The 17473-nt window shown below is 37.1% G+C and overlaps 1 pseudogene; it reads right to left on the minus strand.

Annotated features, from left to right (window-relative positions):
* Positions 1-602: 602 nt before the first annotated feature.
* Positions 603-9800, minus strand: LOC146900196 (UPF0496 protein At1g20180 pseudogene; annotated as a pseudogene).
* Positions 9801-17473: the final 7673 nt, after the last annotated feature.

Below are 17473 nucleotides of genomic sequence, written 5' to 3' on the forward strand. Positions count from 1 at the left end.
TTTACTGTTGGTATTTAATAATCATTTGGTTTCACTTCTAAAAAAAATTGAAAACTAAACCAAATTGATGTAAGTTTAGATGGTTTGAATATTGTTTTGGATAAACCGAACTAAATCGAACTAGTACATGCTTAGCGGCGCGGGCATCAAGCCCTTCCTTATTTCTCTTCTATTTCCAATCAATTTGCAAAACAAGAAGGGGGTCACTGGGACAGCGAAGGTGTTACCATGGTTGTTGCATGCACGACAACCATGGTTGACGGCATAGAGGTACATGTTTCCAATGTACTCTAATGGCATAAGTTAATATTTCCATTTTATTTAATCATTTGTTCTCTCATTAAGCACAATTGCACGAAAAAAAAGTAAAACATTATATACCACTAAAAGATTTTAATTTAATTAGCAAATTAATTATGTGCTGGCCCAAAAAGCAGTGCTCATCAAGCTTGGACACTATTTTATACGGCCAAACGTAGTTCATATCTTTAGTTCGGTTCAATATCAACATGTACAATAAAAATTGACAACAAAACAAATATAAGAGTAACCTCTACTTGATCCACTAATTTTGTATGTGACTTTTTGCACACTATGTATATACATCTTCTAGGGTCTAGAAGAACCAAAGAAAATAAACAAAAATTATTTGAAACAACAAATCAACAAGCATTACTTCCTTAACCAGTACTCCGGGCACCAGTTAGCATTTCCCTTTATTTATTTCTCTCTGTAATTTGTTGCATAACAAGTCTCCTAGATTTGTTGATGGTAAGAAAGCACAAGTAAACATGTTCTTCAAGCTCTTCCAACTGATCCAAAAAGCTAGACTCTTGATCTCTATATTCACTCATAACCCTCTTCAATATTTCACATTTACTACCAACATTATTCTTCACGCAAACATCAGCAACCATTTTCCTATGTTCCACTTCATCATTCAACCTCTTCACCATCCTACTCATAGTATCCAAATCATTTATCAATATAAAAACCCCTTTTGCAGCAGCATCAAGTTGTTCACATAGTCTTTCACAATAAGAGCTTCTTCTTAACCTAATTTTGATTTTCTTTATGAACAAACCAACTAAACCACCTACAATACTTGGTGCAGCCACTAACCCTACTACACTATGAAGAAAATTGTTGTTGACACATTAGAGAAGGCTGGGACACACATGTAAAATACGCTTTTGCCCCCTCGGCAGTTAACTGCCGAGGAATTTGAAATCCGGCTGCAGTTAACTGCCGAGGAATTCCTCGGTTGTTAACTGCCGAGGAAAGTTGTTTCATCAAATGAAACAGTCACCTGCTCCCCCTACACACTATTTTCTCATCACCTTCCATACAACTCCAATCCAACCCAAAATCCTAAATTTTTTTCCATCAAATCTTGCTCCAAAATGATTCAAGCATCAAGCATAGGATGATTCAACACACTTTTGACGTAAAAAAACAGGTATTGTGCATTTTATTCGGTTTATTTTTTGGATTTGTAACACTGTCATGGTGGTTTTACAACGTCAGTTACGTAACATGTCATGGGGAATCTCGGTAGTTTACTGCCGAGGAAAACCTCGGTACCTTACTGCCGAGGAAAACCTCGGTAGTTAACTACAGAGGAACACTTAGGAAAAAATTTTGGAACGAAAAAATGGCAGCTACTGCCATTTTTTCCAAAAAAAATTTTCTTTGTTTTTTTTGTTTTAGTTCATTATGGCATTGATGTTTATGTATTAGTAAGTTGTTAATTTATATTTTTGTGTTGTTTAATTATAGTAATGACCGAGAACGCGGAAGATGTTTCGGGAGAGACAAAACGTAATTTTGTCCAAATTTCCGGAGATGTCAAACCGCCTAAGGTTGAAGTCAAACCAAACATTGATGGAGCTTCCGTCCATGTTGAAGCTTCTAAATATGTTAGCCCCGGTGTCGTCCCACTTCAAGCCCACGAAGTGGACACGGCTAGGTTTTTTTCTGACGACATTAAGTTTCAAGATAGAGAAGAATTGCTTGGGTGGGTACGGTATCAAGCAAATAAGGCTGGATTTACAATTGTTACACAAAGATCAAGCTTGATCCATCCAATATTGCGCCTAGTGTGTGAAAGGAGTGGATCTCACAAAGTGCCTAAAAAAAACCAAAGCATGCGACAACTGGATCAAGAAAATGCGGGTGCTTGTTCATGATTAGTGGATATCAAAGTACGCAAACAAAGGAATGGGGATTGAACATTCTTAATGGAGTTCACAACCATGCGATGGAGCCGGCTTTAGAATGACACATTCTTGCCGGTAGATTAAAGGAGGATGACAAGAAGATTGTACATGACTTGACCAAGAGCAAGATGCTTCCAAGAAATATTTTGATACACTTGAAGAACAAAAGACCACATTGCATGACAAATGTGAAGCAAGTGTACAATGAACGTCAAAAAATATGGAAGGCAAATAGAGGTGACAAGAAGCCGTTGCAATATCTAATCTCGAAGTTGGAGGAGCACAACTATACTTATTACTCAAGAACACATGGTGAAAGTAATACAATCAAAGATATCTTTTGGGCTCATCCAACATCCGTTAAGTTGTTTAACAATTTTCCAACGGTTTTGGTTATGGACTCCACCTACAAAACCAACTTGTATAAGATGCCAATGTTTGAGGTAGTTGGGGTAACTTCGACCGATTTGACATATTCGGTTGGGTTTGGATTCTTGATGCATGAGAAAGAGGAAAACTTTGTTTGGGTTTTAAAAATGTTGCGTAAACTTCTTACTTCAAAGATGAATATGCCTAAGGTGATTGTTACCGACAGAGATGGGTCTTTGATGAAAGCGGTTGGAATTGTTTTCCCGGAAAGTTATGGTATGAATTGTTACTTTCATGTGCAAGCAAATGTTAAACAAAGGTGCGTCTTAGATTGTAAATATCCTATGGGAAAAAAGGATGGGAAAGAGGTGAGTAATCGCGATGTTGTCAAGAAGATCATGAGGGCATGGAAAGATATGGTTGAATCGTCCACTCAAGAGTTATATGCAAATGCATTAGTGGAGTTCCAAGATGCTTGTAGTGATTTCCCACCTTTCCTAGCCTATGCCATGACCACCTTGAATGAAGTGAAGGAGAAAATAGTGAGGGTATGGACAGACCGTGTGTTGCATCTTGGTTGTAGATCCACCAATAGGGTAGAATCGGCTCATGCTTTGGTGAAGAAATATTTAGACAATAGTGTGGGTGATTTGGGTACTTGTTGGGAGAAAATACATAACATGTTGTTGCTTCAACACACTGCGATACAAACAGCCTTTGGTCAGAGCGTTACCGTGTTGGAACATAGATTCAAAGATGTCACTTTGTACTCCGGCTTAGGTGGTCATGTGTCTAGATATGCTTTGGACAACATTGCTATGGAAGAGTCACGTTGTAGGGAAACGTTGTGCATGAACAAGGAAATTTGTGGTTGTGTTCAAATGACATCTTACGGCTTACCATGTGCATGCGAAATTGCAACTAAACTCCTTGAAGAAAAGCCAATTTTATTGGATGAGATACACCACCATTGGCAAAGGTTACGCATGGGAGAAGAAAGTAATGAACTTGGTTTTTCGGTGGATGATGAGTTGAAGGGTATTGTAGAACGTCTCAAGAAACTCCCTTTCCAAATGAAGCTTGAAGTCAAGGAGGCTTTGCGGCAATTGGCATTTCCTGAAACCACCATGATGTCTCCACCACCACAAAAAGCAACAACCAAGGGAGCCAAGAAAAAAGTGGACATTGCGAGGTCTAAAGGAAGAATTACATCCACTAGCTGGATCCCTTCTTCTTGGGAGGTTGTTGATTCCCAAAATCCGGATAGTCAACCGTCACCATCACCAACAACATCATCATATAAAAGGAAAAAAGGTGCTCGTCTTGGTAAAGCACCAATTTCCCCACTTCCACCACCTTCTCGGTATCCAAAGCCTAAGGCTATCCCGGTTATGAGGCCTATTGATTATATGCCACGCTTCATGCTTCCATTTATTGAAAAAGTGGTGGATGTTATTGGCGATGGACATTGTGGATTCCGGGCTATAGCCGAGTTCATGGGCTTAACCGAACAAAATCATCTCATGATTCGTACACATCTTATTCAAGAATTAAAAGATCATAGAGATGATTATGTTGAAGTATTTGCGGGTGAGGATCGTTATAACTACATTTTAAATGGCTTACATCCTCCCGCAAATACAAAAAGTTGTGCACATCTTGTTGATAAGTGGTTGACTTTTCCGGACATGGGGCACATTGTTGCCAATTATTACAAAAGGTGCGTGATTGTGTTGACAAATCTTGAACTTGGTAACTCGGAATCTTTTTTTCCACTAAGAGGGCCACCACCGCCGGGTATGCAAAAAACTCCCATCATGTGCCTTGGGGTAATTCCTAATCACTTTGTGCTTATTTACTTGAGGAATGGTTGTCCACTACCTCCATCATCTACGGAGTGGCACAATCACAAGAAACAAGATGCGGTGACTTGGGAAGATGAGTATTTGGATCAACATGAGTTGTTCCGAAAGCTCATGGCTATTGAAAGTGGAAACAAACCGCCAAAACCACAAAAGGAATCAAACAAAGCGGCGCCTATTTCGTTGGACACTCCCGAAAAACCAAAGCAACAATTTGAAGTTATTGCGGAAGATGAGGAAGATTTTATGTCACTTGATCTTCTCCAATCACTTGGCAATTAACAAGGGATTTTTTTGTCGGTGTTAGTCCTTTTTTTTGGTAGAAATTACACCGACGTATATTTTGGGGTCAAAATTGTAATGCCAATTTTTTGTGGTCAATATATAAGTAACATTATGTAAATGATATTGATATATATGATAATATGACTTTTATTGACTTGAAACTAGTGCAATACTTATTTATAGCTTATTAATGTTTACGCATTTGATTTATTCGTTATTACATTCCATTTAATTTTGTTCTAATCTATGATTATTTTGTTAAAGCTTTTGTCAAGTGAAACATGTCAGAGGTTGCAAGAATTGAAGGTCGTGTTAGGTATTGCGCGTTTAAAAAGACGGTTAAGGTTATGATAACACCGACGGACTCTATTGATGATTTGAAGACACAACTTAACACTTATTTTGAGCATCTTGGTGAAAATCAATATACACGTCACTTGTCTGCTCTAATGCCAATGATAGACCTAGGAGAAGATAGAGATGAATTCGCATGGAAAACGGCAAGCTATATGCCTTGGCTTATTAAAGACGATAGCGACGTGGGATTTATGTTTAGGAATATGGTGGAAAATAATGTATTATATATATATGTTCGTTCCATATGCAATTGTAATGAATGTATGTAAGGATTTAATTTAATGATGTGTAATGATGTGTAATGACTTGTAATGTGTTGTTTGATTATGGACACTATGTTCCGTTTTGATGAATTTCAAACTTTTGTGTGGTTTGAACCAAATGTCGGTTTGATTTAATTATGGACATATGTAAAAGATATTGTATTTTTCTTGTTTATGACCGAGTTCCATTGTTGTATAATTTGAATTACCTATGGAAATGCACTGGTGAAATTACAGGTCAAAACTGGCCTAAAAACGGCTTGGTAAGGGTTAGCATTAATGCAGGACCTGCTGTCTGCATAAATGCTTTCCTCGGCAGTTAACTACCGAGGAATTCCTCGGAAGTTAACTGCAGCCGGATTTCAAATTCCTCGGCAGTTAACTGCCGAGGGGGCAAAAGCGTATTTTACATGTGTGTCTCAGCCTTCTCTAATGTGTGAACAGCAATTTTCCACTATGAAAAGAAACCACTAATAAAGCAATAAGAATAGCACCATGTGATGTAACAAGTGCAATTCCTCCAACTTTCTTGCAAACACTAATCAATGCTATTTTTCTTTGAATTTTCTTTCTCTTTGATGTTAGTCTATGAAGAAGTTCCATATACCTATTGTGAATGTCATTGAATTGCATTGTACTAATAACGGACAAAGGGTTGTTTTGTAATTTTGATGATACCCATGACCCAACACCTTTCTCTACTTAAATAATCATCTCTCTCTTTCTCTTAATCTTACATTGGAATTTGATGACTTTAAGCGGAAAAGTTATACCGACTTTGTGTCTATCTCTTCTATTTTGCTTTGTATCATCTTATCTATTATCTCTTTTTCATCCTTTTCACTAAAATCAAAGTGACTTTCTCGCATTAAAGTTACTCAATCTCAATTCCTTAATCTTACTCCAACAAAATATTTAAGAGCACATTATTGGTTTCGTGATGTAATTGTTGGTGATTTCCAAAATAATGGAATCACTTTAGAACCAAAAGTTGTAACTCTTTATGGGAATCATTCATATACATTGGAAACTTTGGCAAAGAGATGCTTAATGAACATTTGCATTGATTCAAATGTATATGGTTATAACACTTGGCAAAAGGGTGCTTAATGAACCATAACATTGATTCAAGTGTATATGGTCATAATCTTTGGCAAATGGGTGCTTAATGAATCATAGCATTGATTCAAGTCAAAGGGGTGTTTTCTCTCATGTGAAGAGTCATATAATGCACTATAAATGTTTGGCATTTGGGCATTAGTTGGACACACACAAAAAAGAACAACAACATAATTCTCCATCATTCTCTTACTCTAAATCATCCATCAATTCTCTAATGCATGAGTGAATTGCTGGAACCATAAATCTGTAAAATACTGTTAGGAGATACGCTTGGTGTGGTTGTGCAATACACGTCAAGGAACTCATAGTATCCTGAAGGGGATTCGCCGGTCATTCCTTATTGCATCCAATATACAGTTATTGGTGGGGGCGAATCGAACCTAAAGGTTAGTATGGCAACCCCATACGCTTTGAGTTTGCATGCATAACCATTAATCTTTTCAGGTTTCAAGTACAGCAGCATCTTCCCAACAATCAAGATATACAACAAATCTTTGGAATTTATGTGCACACTTCATCATAGTCATCTTCATCATCTTCTTGGTCAAGTTATTGCAGCAGACCCCCAACACAAGTTCCAACAATCTTTAGGTTCGATTTATGATTTACTTGTGATTAATGGTTGCAATTTTTGGAAGAGATGAAAGCTTATATTTTCACCCATAACTACGGTGAACGGTAAACAAATTCCTTTTATGAATATATGTTATGGAAATTTATGGATAAATATTTCATATATGATGTGTTTGCGTTAAATTTACATGTGGTTGTAGATAATATACGCATGATAAATTTTGATATGTATGAAATTTATCGTTTGAAATCTGTTTGATGTTAATTTGAACATGAGATAATGTGCATATAAGTGATTACCTATTATGAAATATTTGGTGTTCTAAATGCATGTGTGTTATACCCTAATTTTGGACCCAAAAATACTTGTTTCCTCTTTTCTTGCATTTCAAGCCATTTTGAACTGTCTCTGATCAATTACATCTTTCTCTGCATTTTATTTCAATTTTGTTTGCAAAATTTACATGTAAGGGTATTCTAGTCATTTCCCATGTCAAAAGCTCTTTCAGTCTTTTAAAATTTTGTTTGAGTCTTCTCAAGTAGTTGGAATAAGTCTTTGTTTCATTCTATGTCAAAACCCTTTCCAAAAATTGCATTTGAAGTCATTTCGAGTCAGTTTTGCCCCTAGGGGCATTTTAGTCTTTTCATGCGTTAAAACCCTGTTTAAGTTCTAAATTTGTCTCTGAGTCTTTTAATTTTACCTGTATGAGTCTTAGCTTCAAATCCCTGTTAAAAATCCATTTTTAAATTTGCATCTGAGTCATTTTCAGTCGTTTTAGCCCCAGGGGCATTTTGGTCATTTCACACGAAATTTCGGCAGAGAGAGGTTACTTTAAAGTACCTCATTTAAGCCATTGGTTCGTTTTAGTCCGTTTTGTGTTTTTTTATTGGTTTCACTTTACGTTTATTTCAAATTACGTTTTTTACTCAATTTTATTAATTTTTCTTACTTTAGTCCTAAGGTTCCAAAAATTACATGTTAGTCCCTTGAGTCATTTTATTTTAAGTCCTTTGCTTCTTTTTTTTGATTCGTTTTTAGTCAAAAAATTTTAAGTCTTTTTTGGCCAAAGTACATTTCAGTCCACTTAAAGTCCGAAAATTGCATATTAGTCCAGTTCTCTTATATTGCAGGAAGGTCCCTAAGGTCTTAAAATTTGCAAGAAGGCCCTCAGGCCCAAACTGGCCCAAGGCCGAGCCATTTTTCAGTCCAGCACAGGTGTCAAACGCTCATTGGATCAGAAGTCACAAGCTGGCCTATAAAGCATTGCCAACTCAGAAATTTTCAGGGGAAGAATCAATCACTCAGTGACACATCACCAAAAAGTCTAACAGAATTTTTTTCTCTCTCCCAAGTCACCACCGTAACAAACTCGGTCACCACCGCAACAAACTCAAAAAACCACCGCAACAAACTCAGAAACCACCACACAGACTCAAATTCGTACCAGTTTTCGCAAAATTCATCATCAAACATTCAAAATCAACATGAATTTCGAGAGAACCAAAACCGAAGCATTCAATTCAATAAAATCCTTTTGAATTAGGATTGTTCTCAGAGATTTTCCACGAAAATCATCATCATCGAACTATTTTCCTTTGTATTCTTGCAATTCAAGTCTAAGGACGATCACAAGAAGATTTGAGAGAGAGAAGAAGAGAAATTGAAGCCAGTTCAAACCAGTTCGAAGAAGAAGAAGATTGAATACCGATTTATTTTCGGTTTTGAAGCTTACCAGAAAGGTCCAAAGCTCGCAAGGATCCATTTGTTCGAATCTCCAAGCACATTCAGGTAAAAATACGAAAAATCTCCTCATAAGTCATCATTGAAGCTTCGTATTAAAGATAAATGGTGAATCCGATTGAAAAACTTGGAAAAATTTGAACGAATTGAAAAACTGAAACCCTAGAACACAAGAATCATGAAGATTCACCATTTACTTTTTAATTCAGAGTGTAAACTCATCATTAGCATAAGAAACGAATCAGATTAGGGTTTCAATTCCAAAAAAGCCCCAAAATCCAAAACGTTTTGAACTTGTGAAGGATCAGGCTAGAATTCGTTCGATTGTGTGGTTTGAAACATTTCGATTCGATTTTCCTCAAAAAAAAAAAGGGATTCAAACGACTTTCTTCGAAGAAATCTGGATTGAAACGTTTTAAACGGTGTTCTTCAGAAAACATCAAGTTTGAAACACTTCGAATAATTTTCTTCAGAAAAATATCCAAATCGAAGCGTTTCAAACAAAAAAGTATCCAGATCGAATCATTTCAAACAACCTTCGTCAAAAAGTAGTAAAATCGAAACGTTTCGACTGATTCCATGGGGAAATGCTTAGATCGAATCATCTCAAACGGTTTCCTTCAAAAAGCCACAATATCGAAACATTTCGAACGGATTCTCTCCGAAAAAGTACCAAGATCCAAAACGTTTTGCCCAAACTGTGTTAATGTGTGGTTTATTTGTGATATGTGGTGTGAATCCATGAGTGTGGTAGGAAAAAAATGGATGGAGGATGAGAGAACGAGGGAGGAGAACGGCGGAGAGGTTAGAGGATTAGGGTTAGAAATGAGCTTCTGTGTGTTGGTTTGTTTATATACCCCTCCCCAATCCAGTGCATGCGCGCCTCTGAAGCTCATCGTGCGTCCTCCTTGTGAGCCGTTAGATCTTTGATCTAACGGCTACTGCTAATCCTCATTTCAATGGGAGCGTATGTACCGTTTGATCCAAGGGTTTGGGTCTCTGGATCCATCGTGTGGCTCACATGGCTTCCTAAGACCCAAATCCGTTTGGTGCTTGGGCCTGGACCTTAGGTCTGGTAGTTTCCTTTAGTTCCTTAGGGTTTCTTGCTATTTTACTACTAAGCTTTAATTTTTACACCCCTGGCTCACTTGAAAACTTTAATAAGCTTCCTAAAAAAAAATTCATGAGTGTTTCTCGATAATTTTTGTGACCTTTTAATGTTAATTTTACATAATAAAAATTGGTAAAAAATGATGTGGTGGTTCTCCTACTATTTTGAGGTATTTTGTGCTAAAAATGAATGAAATTTGCTTGATGTTAATCCAAATTGCTTGATGAATTTTGGTGACCTATACCACTTGATTTCATAGGGTTTTAGCTACTGTTTGTGTTGATATTAATGCATGAGTATGAATCTTGATTAGTTGCTTGGTTTACAAGTTAGTTGTGTGGTTAAGTAATGTAAATATGCTTAAAATTTGTTCTTAAAATGCCAAGTAAATCATGTTGCCTTAATTCCCATTCCAAGACTTGATTCTAAACCTGTAAAAATGCATTGGAATGTGAGAATTATAGGTCATATGGTTCTTGCATTCTATGAATAAATTTTAGACACGTTTGCACTCATTTTGCCTTTATTTTCTATCCTTTATATTCCAATATTTCTCTTGCTTTACTTCCTTTGATATTGTCATGTGCTACTAACTCCTTTCATTTCATGTTTCATCATTTCATAAGCATCCCCATTTCATCCCATATTCATCTCTATTTTTCTTGCAATTTAATTTGTACCAAAGTTAGAATGTAATACTTAGGAGCTTTTGTAATATTTTACTTCATGCAATTTTTAATTTTCTTGGCAAAGAGGCCATAGAATGTATCTAGGGCATGATGTAAAGGACAATGGACTCTAATGATGTACACCGACACAAGCACCGACACATGCACACACAATCACTATAGCTAGAATATGCATGTTTAGATGTATGTTTAGGATTGTATGTTTAGATGTATGTTTAGGCTTTATACTTAGAAAAATTATTTTCCAAAAAAATATGAACAAACTTCACTCAAACATTTTTCATAATAAACCTTGGGGTCAAAACCCCATTGAATTTTCCTTTTATTTTTTTTTTTTTATCGAACTTCAATGAAAAATAATCAAACTTTGACTTCTTTGGCAAATGACTAATTCAACCTCACAATTTCTAAATCTCATGCCCTTGAGGCCTCTTTCTATTCTTCAAATTCCAATTTTCAAACTTAAAATCAACCAACAAAAACAAAAACCCTTTTTGGAAGAGAACTACGGTGGATTTGATCCCTTAAACGGGTACGTAGGCAAGGAACAAAATTCCTTCAATTCAACTAAAATAAAAATTCAAACACATTCTTCTCCCTCCAATTCTTCATTTAGTAACTTTTAGGTTTTAATAACATTTTCCAAAATAGCATTTAAAAATAAAGCACGCGCGTAGAAATTAAAGACGGTTCCTATAGGTTACTATAGTCGTTATGGGTGCCTAACACCTTCCCGTAGCGAAAACAACTCCCGGACCTCGATTCTCAAAGGTTTTGCTTACTTTTTCCCTTCCCAAGAAAAAATAAGATATCACCGGTTAGAAAGGTTCAAACGTAATCAATGTTTGACACCCGAAAACCAAGATAAAACAGCTGGCGACTTCACTGGGGAGATTCGAGAGTTACGCCTAGTCTTTATTTCCACGCTTGCGCTTGTATTTTTACTTGTTTCTTTTACTTGCTTTCCTATGTGAATAAATGTTTAATTTCTTGCAAACGTGTGGGGTGAGAATATCAAAAGTCCTGCACCCGGGCTGAGTGAACTTAGGATTTAGGGGGGATATAATCGACAATTCATTCCGGGGGTTGCCTCGTGTTTTGGATTATGCGATCAATCCCACATAGCTGAGGCATTTTGGGGGTGATGTTGTCGACGCGTGTTGTCGCGTTTAGGCACTTTACTTCTAATTGTTCTATGACGCTATGAACCGTAGATAACCAAACCCATCCATGGCCATTTTCTAGGACGTAGTGCGGAGGCTAAACCGAGTGTCGTCTCGAGTTTTAGTCGTCACGCGATACTACACTCAAGCTAGACCTTCCACGAATAATCATGGAGCGAGTGTTGTCTCGTGACACCGTGATATACGTCGGAGAGGTTGCAACTTGGGAACCTTTTTAGAACCCGGTTACTATTATCCTAAAGCCCTAGATTCACCAGACACCGTGTCCACCCATGACTCCTCGACTTTGAACTTCAAACCCACCATGTTTTCTCCGAACTTGAACATAATCATGCATTCATGCATACATGCATACATGCATAAACTTTTTCCATGCATTGTTATCGAAGGGCTTAGACAAGTTGAATTTGTAAACATTGTAGGGATGAAGATGACTAAGTCCTACAAGTTCAAGGAAGTGGATTTGGCTAGTTTGAGAGATTTGGCACTCAAGATTGAGGATCCGACTGGTTTCCGACATCGTTACGGGGCTTTACTTCCTATTCTTCATACTAATGTGGATGAGAAGCTTGTGCACACTCTAGTGCAATTCTATGATCCGAAGTATCGATGCTTTACCTTTCCGGACTTTCAGCTGGTGCCCACTCTAGAGGCTTATTCTTCCTTGATGGGTTTATCTATTGCTAAGGGGGTACCTTTCTCAGGACTTGAGCCTCCTCTTACTCCATTGGTTATTGCTAAGGATCTCTATCTCAAGACCACCGATGTCTCCAAGAATCTTGTCACTAAGGCTCGTATCCGAGGGTTCACTTCAGAGTATCTTCTTGGGAAAGCTCACCTCAATACCACTTGTCAGGACACTCTCGAGGCTATTCTTGCACTTCTCATCTATGGGCTTATTCTCTTTCCGAATCTTGATCTTCCACTCCAAGAATCCGGTTCCTACTTTGCTAGCTGACACATACCATGCTATTCATGATCGATCCGGCAAGGGTCGTGGCTACATTCTTTGTTGTGTGCCTCTCCTCTATAGGTGGTTTATTTCGCACCTTCCGGAGTCTTTCCACGACAACCCGGAGAATTGGTCTATTTCACAGAGGATTATGGCTCTCACTCCTAATGAAGTGGTTTGGCTCACTCCCGCTTCTAGGGTTAAGGAAATTATCTTTGGTGGTGGTAAGTTTCTTAATGTACCTCTTCTTGGTACCCGGGGTGGAATCAACTACAACCCGGAGCTTGCTTTGCGACAATTTGGTTTTCCGATGAAAGATAAACCCATCAATCTTGCTACAGCTCCCTACTTCTTTCACTACTCCAATGCTCCCACAGGCATAAGAGAGGATTTCATGGAAGCTTGGACTAAGCTTCGGAAGAAAGAGGTGAAGCATATGGGTGTAAGGTCCGGTATTGCTCATGAGGCCTATACACAGTGGGCGATAAACCAAGCTGAGGAGATTGGTATGCCTTACCCCTCTATGAGATATGTGTCTGCATCTGTTCCTACCATGCCTTTGCCTCTACTCCCACCTACCCAGGAGATGTATCAGGAGCATCTAGCTATGGAGAGTCGGGAGAAACATCAGTGGAGAGCTAGATACTATGAGGCTGAGAACCTGATCATGACTTTGGATGGAAAGGATGAGCAGAAGACTCATGAGGTCTTGACACTGAAGAAAGAGTTAGCTAAGGCTAAGAGAGAGATTGAGGAGAAAGATAGATTGCTCATGAGGGACTCCAAGAGGGCTAAGGGTGCCCGTGACTTCTATGCACGATACTGCGACTACGAGTCTGAGTCTGAGGACGATGCTTCCACTTCCTATGCTTGAGGATTTCCATTTCCTGCTGTTATTTCCATTTGTTTATGTTGAAATTGTCTTGTAAAACTCTATGTTGGTTGTTTGTTTCCCGTTTATGTTAATGGTTGTTTAGTAATGTTTACAAGTTTATGATTTGTCTAAAACCCTTCGATAACACGTAAAAAGAGTCTTTTTTGCATATGCATTGTTATACCCTAATTTTGGACCTAAAAATACTTGTTTAATTTTTCTTTTCTTGCATTATAAGTCATTTGATATGTCCCTGATCAATTGCATCTTTCTCTGCATTTTATTTCAATATTATTTGCAAAATTCACATAAAAGGGTATTTTAGTCATTTCTTGCATTCAACTCATTTTTAATCTTGGAAAATTGTTTGAGTCTTTCCTTGTTTCAATCTCATGCCAAAATTCATTTCAAAAAAAAATATCAGTTAGGTCATTTTTTAGTCAATTTAGCCCCTAGGGGCATTCTAGTCATTTCCTGTGTTAAAATTTCTTTCAGTCTTTTAAAAATTTGGTTGAGTCCTTTCAAATAGTTTGAATAAGTCTTCATTTCAATTCTATGTCAAAGTCCATTTTTAAATTGCATTTGAAGTCATTTTGAGTCAGTTTCGCCCCTAGGGGCATTTTAGTCTTTTCATGTGTTAAAGTCCTGTTTAAATTCTAAAAATTGTCTCTGAGTCTTTTAATTTGCTTGTATAAACTCTTGCTTTAATTCCTGTTAAAAAATCATTTTAAAATCGCATTTGAGTCGTTTTTAGTCGTTTTAAGCCCTAGGGGGCGTTTTGGTCATTTCACATAATATTTCTGATTCGTTTTCATCTGCTTTGTTGTTTTTAATCGTCTCGTTTTATGTTAATTTTCAATTTTACTTTTTCAATTCAAATTCAGTTTTAATTTTCGTTTTAGTCCGCGCACTTTTGTCATTTGCATTTTAATCCCTTTTTAAGTTTGTTAGAGTCCAAGTGCCATGTGTCCAAATGCTATTGGTCCTTAAGAGTTTGTTACAAGTCCAAGTACACATGGCATTGTCTTATTGGTCCAAGGCTCACCACATCACCTATATAAGTCAAACACTTGGTCAATTTTTCATCACCAATCATTTTTTACAAAATTCCACAAAAAAAAATCACAAACTTTTTCTTTTCTCTCCCTCTCTTTTCCATTCACGTGGCTCTCTTTTCTTCTCCTCCATAACTTCCTCCATAACCAACATTTCCTCCACCACTCCTCCACCATAACAAACTCCTCCACCTCCCTAACAACTTTCTTTCACCACCACTTCACCACCATAACAACCACAATCCACCACATTTCTTCCACAACCAATTTCTCCGACCACCACAACCACTTCCAACCTTCATCAAAAACCACCCAATCTTCATCATTCAAATCACAAAACCTTCATCATCACCTCATTTTTTCGAATTCATCATCATCATCATCCATCAATAACGCCATTTCAGTTTTTTTCAAATTCATCAACAAGCGGAATCAAGGCTTCAAAGTTCGAACTAAATCCAGGATCGAAGAGCAGAAATTGCATCGATTTCTCCAAGTTTAATTCAGGTAATCTTTCTTCATCAACTGTTATATGCGCATAGTTCCAATTGTTGCGTTGATTGCTACTTGTTCCTTTTCTTTTGCGAATTCTGTTTTGAGCGGTTTCGGCGAATACACGTTACGTGTGGTGTTGGAGAAGGTGAGGGAAGATCAGATTCGGAGGAAGTTTGAGCAAACTCTGTCGCGGTGGTGCCTGCGGCCACCACCGTGCCGGAGCTGTGAAGCTTCGCCGGAGCTGGCTTCCCTCACGGAGAAGTTGAATCAGTTTTTGAAAGTGAAGAAGAAGGAGTTCTTGTGTGTATGATGTTATACAAAATCAGCTTTGATAGATGAAGGTTAGGACTATTTGTTTCTGTTAATCAATGGAAGATTGTTAAAACAAAGGGAGAGGCAAGGCACTGTGTTGTTTAGAAAAGAGGAGAAATCGTTTTGCTGAGAAAGAAGGATAAAGCACGTTTTGCTTTTCTTCTTGAATTGGCATCTTGCTGCATATTTTCTTTAACCCATTCCTTTCTAACAAATCATGACCCGCTCCAGGCCCATTTGTCCTCTTATTTTTTTAAAAAAATTACTACAGTTTTGCTGTTGGCACCATGCTACATGCTAGATGCACCTCCCCCATGTCCTTTTTATGTAGAAAAACTCCACAATTTTTCTTGTGATTTTCTTGACGAGTTTGTGAGAATTCTTGACGTGTTTCGTATGTTGATTTTGATCCAAAGTAGGTGAAGTAATTTTGATTGCGCCGATTTCGTTTTCTTTTAATTCTTGGTGTCAAATTGCGTTGAAAAATTTTCTAAGACTTGTGTGATTCTTGTTTGGCTCATAATCGTTGGTACTTGATGTTCGCTTGTGAAATGTGATTTCATGCTGAAATTCACTTCAAGATCATGTGCAACTTTTTTGTGCTTTTGGCTCACTTTTTCTTATAAAACTTTGTGCAATTTTGAAGTGATTTTGGTTCTTGAATTTGGCACATAATAGTGACTTTGAATATGCATTTTTTTGAGTGAATTGGCCTCTTGATTTTGTATGTACCTGCTGTTCGGTTTGGTTCCTTATCATGGATTTTGTACTATGTGAATAATGTGTATTTCTTGCGTCAAATAGAGTGCAAATAGACTTGGAAATACTATGATTGTATTGCATGCTAATGTCTCTTAATTTCTCACATCATGATGAATTTAAAACTCGTGGAATATTACCATTGACGTGAGGATTATAGGCCTTAGTTTTGTCTTAGAATTTTAGTAATCTTTCAAGTACTATTTCATCTTGTTTTTTGATTAAGTGCTTGGTCATCTCTTTGTTAATTTCTAGTTACTTTAATTCTCTTTACTTGTTTCTATTTCTTTTCTATATTTTTGTGCTACTAACCGCTTTCCTTTCATGTTTCATGAGCATATTTCATCCCTCAATTTTAGTTTCATTTCTTGCACTTTAATTTCGTGCCGTTTAAATTCATGCAAAAATTAGAATGTAAAACTTAGGAGCTTTTGTAATATTTTACTTCATGCAATTTCAATTTCTTGGCAAAGGGGCCATAGAATGTATCTAGGGTATGATGTAAAGGACAATGGACTCTAATGATGTACACCGACACAAGCACCGACACATGCACACACACCACTTTAGATATATACCTAGAATATGCATGTTTAGATGTATGTTTAGGATTGTATGTTTAGATGAATGTTTAGGCTTTATACTTAGAAAAATCATTTTCCAAAAAACTTGAACAAGCTTCACTCAAACCTTTTTCAAAATAAACCTTGGGATCAAAATCCCATTGAATTTTCCTTTTGCATTTTCTTAATCAAATTTCAATGAACTTTAATCATACTTTGACTTTCTTTTGCAAATCACTAATCCAACCTCACAATTTCATAAATCTCATGCCCTTGAGGCCTCTCAATCTCCATTCTTCAAAATTCATTTTCAAACTTAAAATCAACCAACAAAAACAAAAACATTTTTGGAAGAGAACTACGGTGGATTTGATCCCTTAATCGGGTACGTAGGCAAGGAACAAAATTCCTTCAATTCAACTAAAATAAAAATTCAAAAACATTCTTCTCCCTCCAATTCTTGACTTAGAATATCTTTAGGTGTAAATATCATTTTTCAAAATAGCATTTAAAAATAAAGCGCGCGCGTAGAAATTAAAGACGGTTCCTATAGGTTACTATAGTCGTTATGGGTGCCTAACACCTTCCCGTAGCGAAAACAACTCCCGGACCTCGATTCTCAAGGGTTTTGCTTACTTTTTCCCTTCCCAAGAAAAAATAAGATATCACCGGTTTGAAAGGTTCGAAC

The sequence above is a fragment of the Medicago sativa genome, chromosome 8 (assembly GCF_051527215.1).
Source record: "Medicago sativa cultivar Bolivia chromosome 8, Bolivia_mono, whole genome shotgun sequence".
NCBI lineage: Eukaryota > Viridiplantae > Streptophyta > Magnoliopsida > Fabales > Fabaceae > Medicago > Medicago sativa.